Genomic DNA, 15216 nt, shown 5'->3' with positions numbered 1-15216 from the left:
TTTGTTTTTTTTGGAAGGGTGTTTATTAGGGGAGGCTGCACATTCAGACTGCGTGAATGCTGTATAATTTACGGCCAAGAATTCCTGTCAGGTTTGAGGCACGGGAAAGGGCAGGCTGAGGGAAGCAGCTTCAGTGCGACTTCATCGGATCTTAGTGAGCCTGCGCAAGCGTTACGCACATGCTCATTACGCCAGAGCCCCGGCAGCATGTGTGCAGCAGGGCCAGGAAGGGCAAAAAAAAATGTCTCTGAAGGGGAGGGGAGGTTGTAAAAGCGAGGGGAGCGCGCGCGCGCGCGCGCGGGTCTGCGTTTGCCAAGGGCCGCTAAATACGATTGGCTGAGCTTGTGTGCGCGCGCCGCAAGGGCTAGCTAGCCTGACGGGAGCCGAAGTGCCTTCAGTGGGGCAAACTTGCCAGCTTCGCCGCTGCTATTCCCTCCGGGGCTCCGTGTGGCAGCACCATAGCTGTGGGACTAGAGGGCGGGCGGCGAAAGGCTGTGCCCCAGTTTGTGTCCAATCAGAGAGTGAATTGTGTGCACTGAGCAGGGCAGCAATGCGTAAACAACAAGCCCTGGGAAAGTCCTCCGCCCCCCTGCACCGCTCCCTCCGCTCCGCTGTTCGAGTCTTCCTCCTCGCGGAGTCTCAACATCCTCCCTCGCTCCCTCCCCCCTCCTCCTCCTCCCCCCTCCCGTGGAACTCCTGTCAGCTGAACAGCAGCTTCAAGCGCACCTCGCTCCCCTGCAACATCCAGAACTCCCGCGCTGCGTCCTCCGGGCGCGCTCTCGGGGCTGTGTGGGGGAAGGTAAGGGACCGTCTGCCCCCGTGCTTCTCTCGCGCTCCCTCCCCCACCCCGGAGGAAAGTTGAGGTTGGGGGGAGGCAGGCAGAGGGGAGGAGGAGGAGGAGGACGGCGGCAGCTCGTCTGTCATAACAAGTTGCCTAAGGTGCCGTCGCTCCTGCCGGATCGCGCCTTGCAGCTGCAAAGGAGAGCTGGGCAGCGAGGCTGCTTTCCCGTGGCTCTTGGAAGGGACTGGAGCGGAGAGTTAACTTTCTCCTCTGATCTTCTCTTGACACCCCCCGCCCCCTTTCCCTTTAATTAAGGAACCCGCTTCAAGTACACGGGCTCTGTTTTCCATCCCTCCAAAAGAGGGAGCAGATCCTGAAGTCAGTTTGGCGATATTTGTTTTAAGCTTTGTAATGGGGAACCGAGAGAGGTGGCGGCGGCACCCCATCCTCTGTTGGGTAACGAGCATTTTTTGCATTTGCCTGCTGCGTCGCTTCTTCCATTCCGGATTTTTCTAGCAAAACCGCCCGCCGGTGTCACTACTGTTTGTATTATTATTATTATTATTATTATTATTATTATTATTATTATTATTATTATTATTATTATTATTATTACTGAAGAGTAACAAGGGCTCCTTGTCTGGAGGAGCAACTGTTCCTAAGGAAATGTATCTCCACATCTAAAGGCGGCTTGGTTGTTACAGGCTTCCGCTTTTGATTAGCTCGGATCATTATTATATAAGATGTCACAGGAGGAGGAGAGGGAGGAACGACGCAAGTCCTGGTTGTGGCGAAGGGAGCCGTTCACGCTTCCTTGTGCGTTGCTTCCTCGATAGTGACGGGCCGGCCCACGACATACACACACCTGTCTGATCTCCAAAGTGAAACTGACAGACGAATCGTACACCTGATCTCGCAGGTGTGCGTATCTAGGAGGGCTTTTAATTGGGGCTGCAGCGTTACCCACTTGGCTGTGATATTTATTTCGCTGGGCACATAATTCTTCTACCCCCGCGCTTTCGTCATGGAGGAAATATAGATAATAAATATTTGGGGAGTTGGGGGCGTGGGTGGAGTTAAAAAAACTCGCTGTTGTTCCGAATCCCTCCGGTTGAGAAGGGCTGTGGTGTAAAGTGGTTTGTGGGTTACAACCCACGTGTGTTTTGCTTGTTAATATGGCCCGGAGATGATGACTGAATGGATGAATCATCAGTTCCACGGAATGGTGACTCACTTCTCTCTTTTTTCCCCTCACACACAGTTACACACGCTGTAGAAGGTATTGATTGTAGTTCTCAGGCCAAAATTGAGGGATGTAAAAAGTACCCTTAGTGCTTTTAAAACCAAACCCCCAAAATCAGTTTTCATGCCATCCTCAGTGGCACGTGGTTTTGGAACCCACTTTCATGCATCTGCATTTAGAACTGGAGTGTTAAATTGTAACCCTGAACATGCTTAATTTTGAAGTGTTTAGAGTCAGGATGCCATCCTATGAAACTAATAGGAGCTCTGAACTTTGTCCTGCAACCTTACGTTGCTTTTCCTGCCATAGCTTGTGGGGGGCTGAGGGGAAGATTTGAGAAAGTGCTGATTTATGCCTCCTGTGGAACATCTTCTTGGATATTGTCTTGGTGTTGTTAATGAACGCTAAGAAATTGTGGCATTTGAGCTTATTAGTCCACTATTTAAAATTATGCAGTTTATATCTGATTTGGGAACATAGGAGGTTGGCTTCTATTGAGTAAGATCATTGGTCTATCCCACCCAGCATTGTCTACACTGACTGGCAGCTGCTCTCCAGGATTTCTGGCAGGAATATTTCCTGCCCTACCTGGAGATGCTGGGGGTTGAACCTGGGGCCTTCTGCATGCAAAGCAGGTGCTCTATCATTGAGGTATTTTAGATTCCCTGTTTAAATAGGAGGGGAAATAGCTAGCAAATCTGCCTTTTAAAAAGTTACAGTGGCCCCGTTCTGACAACATGCTAAACCGTGCTGCTTAACCACAAAATGGTTAACGGAATGCAATGCATTTCATTAACCATTTTGTGGTTAAGCAGCATGGTTTAGCGTGTTGTCTGAACGGGGCCATTTTGTTGTGGTTTAAAAAGAAGTTGTCAGCAAGAGGCTAGTTTATCACAATGTTACACATTAATAATAATATGGGCCATAGTAACTGAACATGATATGATGGTTAACTTTTAACCTAAATAAATGATAAAACCTTAAGGGAGAAATCCTATGCTTGTTTAGACAGAAGCCCCATTCACACGTGCAAGGAGGGATGGTGGTTAAAATAACAATGGAGAGCGGAGGATAGTGAAACCATGACAAGCGGGCCCACTGCACAACTGCTGAACCATGTCCCAGCCTCCCCTGCATGCGAAAGGACTTCCGACAGCCACTTTGTTGGTAAAAGAGGAAAAAATGGCCATATGACCATAGAGAAAGTCTGTGGCATCAAGAACATTGCCGGAGGCCCCATTGACATGTCACAGTTGCTCTTGCTGGCAGACTCTGTGGTCACAGCCTACAAACCACATGGAACATGTTTTAAACACCAGGGATCCCTCCACACATAATGGTAAGCCATTCCAGGGGGTGGGGGCTTAACCCTGCTGCAGCAGGGTGGTTAGCTAGGGTGGTTCAGTAACCACCGTTGTGGCATTTTTCTCTCCTCCCCCCTAAACAACACACTAAGCCACCATAGGTCAAAAATGCTTAGTTACCATGGCTTAGCATGACGTCTTAACAGGCCTAGAGAAAAGTCCTACAAGTCCCAGCTTGGCTGGCTGGAGAATTCTGGGAGTTGTAGGACTTCTTTTCTATCTAAACATGCATAGGACTACATCCTGTACAAAAAAACCTGCAATAATTTAATTTTTTATAAAAGTTACAGATTTTGTGCTCATTTCTGCAATAAGATTTGCATGGTTAGAGCGTGCCCCAATAGAAGCAACATAGTTGTTTTTTTAAAAAGTCCTTACTTTGTTTAATATCAAAATATTTAAAATTGATCTCATGAGCTGCAGTCCTGGGGCATTCATTGACTGAAGTTTTGTTATAATGTTCCATCAGGAGGAGGGCTGCACCCATGGGCGCAATCTAACTAAATTTAGGTTACAGTCCTAACTCACACTTCCAGGGGAGAAATCCTTAATAGACGTGTATAATGTTGCACTGTCATTGAAATTGGTGGGGAAATGTTGTCCACAACTGACTTAAGTTGCATTGATTTCAATGGCTTATTGACGTGAAATAACATTCGGCTGTAGTCCTAGACACTGGGAAGTCCTACTAAACCCAGTGGGACTTCCTTGTGAGTACACATGTTACTTGGATGGGAACCATGGTCTTTAGGGGTCCTGACTCATGTTGGTGTTGAACAGTTAAGGTTGGATGCTTCAAAAAGAATTTGGTACCATGTCCCAGAGCATGGCAACGGATTCAGCCACCTTGTTGAAGCTAAGCACAGGTCTGGTCAGTGTCTGAACAAAAGATTGCAAGAGGACCCCATGTTCCATTATGGAAGAAAAGTGAGATCTAAATGAAATAAGTAAGCAAGCCGCTCTATACTAAAAGGCCATGAATTGCTGTTTCACACATAAATGTGTTGCAGTTTCACACCTATATCTTTACTCTGTTACCCTTGGTGTTAGTGGTTTCTGTTTCTAATAAGAGAGGGCCATACATTCTGCACTCTGAAGCATCCTCTTTTATTTTAATAGGAATACTCTGGAATAAATGGGTTGTGGATTGCAAACCTTAGTATAATATAGAGCAATGATAAATCAGAGTCAATATTTCAATAACCTTTCGCCATAACCTTTTGTCTCTGAGGTTGTATCTAGAATGGTGACAGATGTATATGTAGTTTGGCTCTACAGTAGTATACTGGCTAGAAGTATGATAAGTGGTAAGTTTTTAGTCATGGTGGACTTATAATCACAAGTCCACCATGGGCTCACTAGCTTATCCATAATGCTGAGATTTTGTATTATTGAGATAAAGTAGATAAAGGAGCAGGAAAAAGCTGAGAGAAGAGTTGGGGGAAGAGAAGCCAACCTGCCTGCCTACAAGCTGCAGAGTGGGGAAATTATAGAAGGGCGCAGAACTTGTTGCTAGCTGTGGTACAGCCAAGAGCAGAGGATAGAAACAGGGAGTAAGGATACAGTATCTCAGGTGGGGGTGGGAGTGGCACAAACTACAGGCAAGAATCTCTCAGTGCTTCAGAGGAAGGTGCAGTTCAAATCCCTAGATAGTAGTTGTACAGAAACATGGTGAGTCTAACCACTGCTAAAGTTTGTTCCAATAAACTATTCCTTTGCATCCAACTGCTGGGCAGACTACCATTCTTCGAGGAAAGGCATACAGAATTGTCTCCGATAGCCTAGATATAACAGGAGCTCTGAGCAAACAACTAAACTTTGGGGATGGGATGTCAATGTTGTGTGGCACAGTACTTGCCAGAGTCTATTGATGGTAGGACTGCATTGGTTAATTCATTTTCTTTCAAATGACAACAGACACGTGCACAGAAATTTAGGGCAGTCCTATGTTGTGTAGGGTTGCATATGATAAGCATAGTGGACTTGCCCATTTGTGTCTCGTAGGGTGTTGCTTAAGCTATGTCTATGAAAGCTACTGGGTGTGTGAGCCATCACAGCTATGCATGCCGGATCTTAAGTTCTATCAAAGCAGGTAACTAATTCATGTGTAATAGACTGGCATTTGTCCATAATAATAGACATAGCCCAGATACTGCATGGGAAAAGAACTAGTCATGCAATAATGCCTAAACGTTTTATTTAGACTGGGCTATCATTGCTGAGTTAATTCCTAAGAATGAGTGACAAATCAGTTTAATAGGGAATCTTTTTAACTTTGCAAATTGTGGCTACTGTCATGTGCTATTCAGCAGAAAATGCCATAAGATTTTAGGAAGTTCTATATATTAAGTGTTGCAGAGCAATGCTAGTTACATCTTGATAGCTTTTGCTGTGTTGGTCACAGTGAATGTGTGATCCTTTTAAAATATCAATTTATATTTGTGTAAATATATGCTGAGTTTTGTGTTATACAAAACTCCTTATTGGCTTGTCTGTACCGGACATATCCTAATCCAGTTCTATTTGCATCCATATCAGGTGTTAACATGCAACTAGTTGCATGATTATGGACTGTACGCTTGAATGCACACTGGAATGTTCATCCCTCATCCCATTCAAAGAATTCTAGTGCCAATAGGCTGTATCCTAACTTGGATATGCATCTGAACGTTCATCTAATTTATGCTATGAGATCTCAGTCCAGTCAGTGATAAATGTGTAGAAGCCAGCTTACACATGGACCTCCTTAGTTGGGTTAGAGCGCCTGTATCCATAATAATCAGATGGAGGGCACACCCCAATTATGAAAATGTTAGTCTTTGTGCTTCCTCATGATGTATTTTGCTTTCTTAAATATTGGCGTCTTTTAAAAATAAATGACAAATACTATTTTATCCTAAAGGTAAGCCAGATTCAAATGGCAAGTCATAAAGTATATCAACTAATCTCTAAGGTGCTACATCATTCCATACTATTGTTTTATGTTCTCTGGATAACACATGGATTGAATTAAAACAGAATTTAGTTAATTCTCTATCCTCCAGAGAAGACTGGATCAAATGATGTGGAATTTCAGATACCAAATTCATGGGGGTGTTTATGGCACATGGAACATGGCACCTCCCATGGGATTTGCATGTCAGACAAAGCAAGGCTTGAATGATAAAATGGGCGAGCTTCAGAAGAGGATGTTAAAAGTTAGATGTCGGCTTGTTACTTCTGTTGCCTTAGGTATGTCAAGTGTCACTTTTGCTATGATACCCTAAGTTCGTATGCTCCCCTTCACTGCCCCTCAGAAAGCAGGTTAATATACAGTGTTCTATATACATCAAGCCATTGCTGCTGGTGGTGCCCTCATATGCATGCTATAGCTACTTAAAATGGCAATTTCCGAAATACTCTTTGCAAGCACTATGTAGTGACTCAAAGCAGAGTTTCAGTTGCTGTTGAAACTTCATCCAAATTTAGAGAAAAAGAAGGCCCACAAGGGAGATGCAAAGACACAGAAAACCCAAGAACAGGTCCAGATACTATCTTGTGGTACAAGCAAGAAATGAAGGTGGGGTAGGGAGTATATTTGGAAAATGGAGTCGAGTTAGGCATAGCCAGTCTGCATTTACTGAGATCTAACTATAGGGTTTGGTCAGCCAGCACCAGTGCTGTGGATAGCTCCATGGGTGGGCAGTGTGCATCATAGCCATGAAAGCTAGATTCTTTCAGATACACATTGACCCCTGATGTCATTATCTCAGATTTCATTTCTGATAGAAGTGATAAATATATCAAGTGTCCATAGAATGGGGCTAGGAGCAGCAAGGTTATCTAGCCTTGTTATGCTTTTGTTTTGATTAAGACTTTTATTGTAGCATTCCTGGTGCAACAGGAAGCATATGCTGGTTGATAATCCTGCACTGGCAATCCTATCACTGCAAAGGTCCCATTACTGGCCCTGATTGTACTGCAGATTGATAAAGGGCAGGTGCACTGCACAATGCAAATCCCACAGGACATTGGAACATGTCTGAAATTGTGTATACTTTTGTAGTTTAATGCATAGAATCATAGAATAGCAGAGTTGGAAGAATAGTAGAGTCATCAAGTCCAACCCCCTGCTCAATGCAGGAATCCACCCTACAGCATACTTGACAGATGGTTGTCCAGCTGCCTTTTGAATGCCTCTAGTGTGGGAGAGCCCACAACCTCCCTAAGTAACATTGTCATACTGCTCTAACAGTCAGGAAGTTTTTCCTGATGTCCAGCCGGAATCTGACTTCCTGTAACTTGAGCCCGTTATTCCGTGTCCTGCACTCTGGGATGATCGAGAAGAGATCCTGGCCCTCCTCTGTGTGACAACCTTTTAAGTATTTGAAGAGTGCTATCATGTTTCCCCTCAATCTTCTCTTCTCTAGGCTAAAAATGCCCAGTTGTTTCAGTCTCTACAGATGTGTCCTGAAAATCCAGCCCAGTCCATTCCAATCTGAAGGTCCTCAAATTGAATTAGGCAGCATCCTTGTTATGTGTGGCATGATAGTCAGTTGTTGTTGTTTTTTGTTACATTTTTCCTAAGGGAAGATGAAAGTTGCCATAATTAAAGGCTGTATAGTCTTCACAGAACTTTCAGTCTTTATCTGGCTGTCAACTTATGTAGGTTGAACTGTCCAGAGAGCTTCAGCTGTTGGGCAGTATAGAAATGCAATAAATAAATAAATAAGTTGTAAATGATAAAAACATTTTCAGTTATTTGTAGTTTCTCATTTTGTGTATATTGCTCTCTCATCATATAAAAAACCCCAATCATAATAACATTAGTTGTGGAAATTTGAGGAATCTGAATGGTGTATGTCATCCTTTGTGGATACAAAGTGGTATTGCTGTCTAGTTAATTAATTATTTTTCTTTAGCTTTATTTGTCTTAGCTAAATAAACTCTGCAAGCCCTTAAATAGTGTTGATTTTGTCCACATTAGCAACAGCAGCAGACATAAACTTGCAATGTTGCTGCTAAAGCAGAATCCACTGCCTGATAGGAAAAGGTGATAAGGCAGGTCTCCACAGAGCCCTTTCCTACTGGTCAATCATGCTCAAAACTGCACTGTAGTTCTGTTAAAGCCTTCCTAAATTGGTAAAATGGTCTCTTCCCGATAGATACTGTTCATTTGTCTTTGCATGCTATGGCTATTGTAGGACCAGGAGGCAACTATATTGACAGCTGATACAACTGTCACTTTCTAGCAGTTTGGTGTTGCGTTAGGAGGAAAGCCACTAAAACTAATGCTAGCAGCTGCAGAAGTGTAGAGTTGATGGTCAGGATCAGGCTGCTAGTAATATGTGCTAATATAAATGTTTCCAAACAATCATATTGGTGAGATTCTGTTTGGGGTATTAGAAATCCAGAAGTTATTTCCCAGATGTTTGATCCCACAATCTCTTGTACCAGTGCATAAGTGTAAACTGGGAGGGGGCCAAGTAAACAGCATGCCAGTAGATAACACTGTAACATATCAACTCTCGCATGCAACGACTTCAATCTCCACGTTGTGTTGGAGAGGATGCGATGAAAAGGGCTTTCACTTACATATGTGGTGGGAGTGTAAGGCCCTGAAGCAGTTCTGGGAAACTATCTTCAATATAATTTCTAAGGCCACTGATCAGATAATCTTTCCAGAACCAAGCCTGGCCCTGCTGTCCCTGCCCAATGCTCTAAACCCCTCCCTTTCCCATAAAGAATTGGTATTTATCCTCCTTACAGCAGCTCGTTTAGAAATCGCCGAACACTGGAAGGATCCGAAGGGCCCTACACTCACTGGATGGAAAGGGAAAGTGTGGGATATAGCCTGCTCTGGAAAATTAACCTACCACCGCAGAGTCTCGTCGGGCCAACTTAGCTATGACCCATTCAATGAAATATGGTCTCCTTTTCTCGATTACATCAATGGTACAGATGTGGCATCCAACTCTGGTTTAACAAATCTTCCTCTGACCACAGTAAATTGAAGGAAACAAGCTCGGTTCAGCATCTACAGAAATCGTGTTTGTGTATTTTTTAGAAACGCTGTCTGACTTGTATGTTTTTATATATATATTTAACTTTTTTAAAACTGCTTTGTTAAATAGAGTTTAATAAATATTAAATTAAAAAAAAAAACACTGTAACATACCTTTTCAGGAACATTACAAGGAAATCTCTGACACTGAAATGTCTGACACTGAAATGTCAACCTCTGTGTTGAGTGCTAGTGGCATCTATGTGGCATGGCAGAAAGTGATTATGTGTAGCGATGGCCAGTGAGATGGTCTGTTGGGGGGCGGGGAAGTCTATGCTGCATTGCAATTGTGGGAAGGGGGACGGGGGGGGGAGGTTGCTGAAGCTGACGTCCGCACTGGGGTGATTATCTGCACTGGGGTGATTATCCAGTCCACAACCATTTGCTTGCACAATGCTAGCTGCGGCACACTCTGCCTCCTCCACCACCTCCCAGTGATCACTATGCAGTGGCTGCTGTGGATTTTGCCTAGTGAAGAACTTTGTTGTCCACCACTGGGTATGTGGTACAGAGGAGGCTGAAATGTAGCATAAACACGTGCACTGTATTTGGTCTAGGGGGACACAAAATCAAGACCGTCATGAAAGCCATCTGTAAGCTAGAGACATGGAATGGTGGATCAGTTAAAGTACTAAATAAAACTACTCACCACAAGAAGATCAAACAAGTGCTAAATGCATTTGTAACTTGAGGATTTTCTGTATTTCCAGCTAATAAAATATATTGGATTCTTATCAGAAGGTAGCAGTCTTTAAAAGCCGTAATTTTATATGTATGTATGTATGTATGTATGTATGTATGTATTAAACCTTCATAGGCTAGAAACATAAGTTGTTCTGTTCTTGTTTGGCAAAGAGAAGGGGATGAGAAGGGGCAAGGTCATACTTATTGCAGATAATTTGGTTCTCTTTAATGTTCCCAGAAAGATGAGGTAATCTATACATGGACTCTCTAATTCCTCCCAAAGGTCATATCTGAATTCCATGTTGATTTTTATACCTGATAATAAAATCCTTTGACCAATGAAGGTCAAAATGAATTGCTCAGAAACAGGTGAATTTCACGGGCAGGAAGTAAAAATGCAAAGTAGAGTTGGCACAGATTGACAGATGTCTGTATAATTGGTAGGGGTGGGAAGCTGTTGTGAATGTTTAGTGAAACTCACCACAAGGAGTGGTGAGTCTAAAGCTAGCATTTAATAGATTTATATACTGCTGATCATATTTAAAAATATCTCTAAGCGGTTTTCAAGAAAATTAAGAACATTAAAATAAATATTAAAGTACGATTGAAATACGTAATTGCTAAAACATTTATATAAAACATCAAAATCGATATTGCAAGCAAACAAACTGAGCAGCACATTCAGTCAAGGAAGGCCTGGGGAAAGAAATGGGTCTTTAATTGGTGACTAAAGCATGCTATAGCTGCATCCTTCCAAATACCTGCGGGGGAAGTGATTCCATAAGATGAGTGCCACCATGGAAAGACACACTTCCTGGTTGCTGCAAGATGGCAATCTGAAGGTTGTGGTACAATCAGCAAGGCCTCCTCCAATGACCTTAATGATCACACAGGTCTATATTGGGGGAGGTGGTCTGCCAGGTAACCTGTTCACAAAGTGTTCAGGGTTTTATGTGCTAATAGCAAGGCTTTGTATTTGGCTCAGTAGCTAATAAGTAGCCAGTGTAGTTGCCTCAACACTAATGTAATATGTGCACAGCCAGGCACTCCACTCATCATCCTAGCTGCTGCATTCTGCACCAGCTGCAGCTTCCATACCAAGCAAAAGGGTAACCCAACATAAAGCGCATTACAATAATCTAAACGTGATTAATCTAAACGTCTACAGTGGTCAGGCTTTCTTTGTCCAGGAACAGGCATAGCTGACATACCAACCTAGAAACTGCACAGGTAGAATCATGAATATAGAGTACCTTCTAGCTGTGTTCCTTTTTTTCCAAAGAGTCTTTGCGCATCATGAAAGGGAGGGAACTAAAGCCTGAACTAAATACATGCACAAAGTTGAAAGTTTCACACTCCGTCTCCGACAAATGCTAACTACAAGTAGCTACAGATACCTGAGAAAAAACTTGTAATTCATAGGCAGCAATAACTACTGATGTTTCCACCCACTTTATCTGAAGAAAACGTTGTGCCTCTGGCAGGAGGCATGCATTATATTTTGAAGCAGGTCCTGTGCCTTGTTATGATTTGTGAAATATAAGTGGATAGGGTTGCACATGTTTAAGAAAGCATTCTGGATTTTCTCTAGGGCAGGGAAAGACAGCCTGGTGCTCTCCAGATTTTTGGGTCAACAACTCCCATAAGCTCCTGCCAGCAAGGCCAGTGGTCAGGGTTTATTAGTTCAAAACATATGAAGAGCAACAGGTTGCCTACTTCTAGGAGCAGAGAGAACCATCCCTAACTTTTGGTATGGGGCCTTCAGTGCTAACTTTACAACATGTCCACACAACACACAAATGTTGATTCAAACTAGAAACAGTTCACAGTGGACTTACCATGTTTTGTGTCCATATGCAAGTGTCTCTGAGCAAGTGTTTGGACAATGGCTGAGATTTTCAACCCACCCACCCCCCGCCCTCTCTATATGTCTCTGTCCACCCTGTTTTAATTTTTTTAAAGATGGAATTTGGGCAGCTGTTGGGAGGGAGGAATTATGTGCAGCAAAACTTGTGGTTCTGCCTGATTACAAAGTCAACTGGGACTGGACTGGGCAAAAGTTGGGTGTGGGAAAATTTGCAGGCTCTTCAAAAGGTTACAGTTTACCTTAAGTATTGCAGTACACTCATCTGATAAGGAGTGGCAAAAAATAGTACTAGAAAGATGTGGTAGATGAATGATCTAGTAAAACTCCAGCAAGTTCTCTGTGGAATACAACTGACATTGGATTGGCCTAAACAGCTAATACCTAATAAGAGTAAATGCCTGTGGTATGTGGGAGAGTGCAGGGTTAGGCCTAGACATGAGGCGGGTGTGTTTGGATCTACTTTTGAAACCAGTGGCCAACATTTCTTTGTAGCTGGGATCTGATCTTGATTTCAACTAAAGTAGAAAATAGTTTGGGATGATTATGAGTTACTGAATGGGCAGTAAATGTATTTAGTTTACTCTGCCATAGCAGACTAAGCTTAACAGTTCAAATTCACTTGCCTAGCTGTGGTCAAGTAGTTTAACAGAACTAGTGCAGGTTAAGGGTTCTGAGATCTTTCTCCTTTTCTTCCTTCTCCCTGTTCGAATTTTTCTTTCTTTCAAATCACATTACAGTCTGGAAAGACAAAGCTACTGAGTAGTTTAATTCACCCATATGTTTAAACTAAAATACCTATGCATTGTCTAATGAGCTGGATCAGGAATTATAACACTGCTCTTTCAGGTGCAAAGCAGAATGTTAATTGCAGTGTTTTGAACCAATTTCTCATGTGTGAATACAGAGGGAACAGGAGGAAAAGGGATTTTGTAACAAGTGTAAACAATATGAAACAAAGGTTTCAATAAGATTTTGTAGTATCAGCAGGACTGAAGTTGAGATGTAATCTGGCAGTTTGCCTAGGGTGGTATAATGTGGATTTGGTCACAGAATATTTTTAATCTAGAGCCTACCAGAATTCCTAAATGGAAAATTCTGTTTAGCTCTGTGTACTAAAATTGTAGAAAAGACAATATGTTTAACGTATTTCTGATTCGATTGTAACATGTACATGGTACATCATTGCCAATTCATATCCAGTGCAGATGATGTAAACAGTAGCTTTCTACGTAAAGGAGGTGTTAGGTATTTGGGATGGAAGTAAAATAGAATGTAAATTAAACAACGAACGAATCAATATGTTGAGAAATGGTTAACTAAAATCAAAACAAAACTGGGCCAACTCAGTGAAGCCTTTTGCAATTCATGTGATGAAGAAGAAGAAAGTAGTACATTATGACAATAGTCAAGACCATGTCCAGCTTTTTTGGAACCCCTGGGCATGTTGGTCTAGGAGCGTCCTATGGTGCAAATGGCCTATGTTGCTGGATTTCTAAAGTTTGGTCAACTTAACTTGACCAGCTTCATCTCTTCAACAGGCCCAATCCACCCCTGCAAATCCTTTTGTAAACAGGCTGTCTGCTGGTATGTGCACATGTACACTTTTCTATATAGGACTTCTTTCCATATGGAAAAATGTGGATTTTCTCCATAACACTTAAAGGAAAGAAACCACTTCTCCTTTATCTGAATGAGCTTTGAAAATTGTATTTGCCCCTTCTTTTGTGATTGTCTGGTTCTTAATTCTCTCCTTAATAGCTAAGAAGGCCTGTCCACCAATCCTGATAAGTTTAGCTATCAAAATCAGAAGAGAGATTAAAAGGAGTTTCTTGGCAATTCTTAAAAGCTTTTGTGGTGGTGGTCATTGTTATCTTCTAGGTGCACCACATGGTCCCTGGGACTGACAGAGCTTTGGTAACATGTGCCTGACTAGATTTTGGGGGTATTCTTTGAGATGGCTTGAAAACCATTACTTTTGAAACCATGCAAGTGCTGGCATAACCTCTTGTGAAAAAGGCACTGGTTTAAGGAACTAGTCTTTTTCTATTCCTTATGCTTTTACCAGTTTTAGAAATATGTTCTCCTGTTTGCCACACAGAAATGCCAATGATTTCCTGTATAATATTTTTAACTGCATACTGTGCCTTGGATAGCTGCCCCCTCCCACTTCAACTGTTTATTCATGTCACTGCTATCTACCAGATTGATCGCCAGAAAATACTGGGGTTACTTTTATAGGAATTTAACAGCACTCTCTGGCAGTCTGGGTGGCTGCAGATTACGCTTGTTCATGCACTGGTTATTTCACGGTTGGACTACTGCAACCTTCTTCTCTCTGGCCTTCCTTCTTCTCACATCAGTCCGTTGGTTTCTGTCCACCACTCTGCCGCAAAGATCATCTTCTTGGCTCACCGCTCTGACCATGTTACTCCGCTTCTGAAATCTCTTCATTGGCTTCCAATTCACTTCAGAATCCAATATAAACTTCTCCTGTTAACCTCCAAAGCTTTTCACGGTCTAGCTCCTTCCTATCTCTCCTCTCTCATCTCACACTATTGCCCCGCTCGTGCTCTTCGCTCCTCTGATGCCATGTTTCTCGCCTGCCCAAGGGCCTCTACTTCCCTTGCTCGGCTTCGTCCATTTTCTTCTGCTGCCCCTTACGCCTGGAACGCTCTTCCAGAACATTTGAGAACTACAAGTTCAATCGCAGCTTTTAAAGCTCAACTAAAAACTTTTCTTTTTCCTAAAGCTTTTAAAACTTGATGTTGTTCGGACTTTATACTGTTAGTTTTACCCTACCCTGTGCCTGCTTACCCTACCCTGTGCCTGTTGGCATTCTCTTCCCCTCCTTATTGTTTTACTATGATTTTATTAGATTGTAAGCCTATGCGGCAGGGTCTTGCTATTTACTGTTTTACTCTGTACAGCACCATGTACATTGATGGTGCTATATAAATAAATAAATAAATAATAATAATAATAATAATAATAATAATAATAATAATAATAATTTTGTAGATTCTGGAATCCTTCATTTTTGGGAAACAGGCATGGCTGCAAAGGGCATAATGTTAAGGGGGAAAACCCTGTCCTGTGAATGGTCCTATAACTGCCTCTAGATGGTGAGGACCTATGAGGCAGCCATGAGCTAAGAGAATTCCACAGAGTCCCCTAATCATCACAGGGAAATCTAGGTAGCACCCTTTGTGCAGGAATCCCTAAGCCCCACACCTA

The 15216-nt window shown here is 42.6% G+C and overlaps 1 protein-coding gene across 3 annotated transcripts in view; it reads left to right on the top strand.

Annotated features, from left to right (window-relative positions):
• The first annotated feature begins 696 nt into the window (after positions 1-696).
• PCGF5 (polycomb group ring finger 5) overlaps positions 697-15216 on the top strand; it is a 56290-nt gene continuing 41770 nt past the window's right edge. For all 3 annotated transcript variants that reach the window (XM_063132906.1, XM_063132905.1, XM_063132901.1), the window contains exon 1: positions 697-799. The gene's annotated coding sequence lies outside the window, so the exon portion shown is untranslated. The remainder of the gene's footprint in view (positions 800-15216) is intronic.

This window comes from Elgaria multicarinata, chromosome 8 (assembly GCF_023053635.1).
Source record: "Elgaria multicarinata webbii isolate HBS135686 ecotype San Diego chromosome 8, rElgMul1.1.pri, whole genome shotgun sequence".
In the NCBI taxonomy this organism is placed as follows: Eukaryota; Metazoa; Chordata; class Lepidosauria; order Squamata; family Anguidae; genus Elgaria; species Elgaria multicarinata.
The sequence above is the reverse complement of the archived record's forward strand: the minus strand, read 5'-3'. Positions and strand labels throughout refer to the sequence as shown.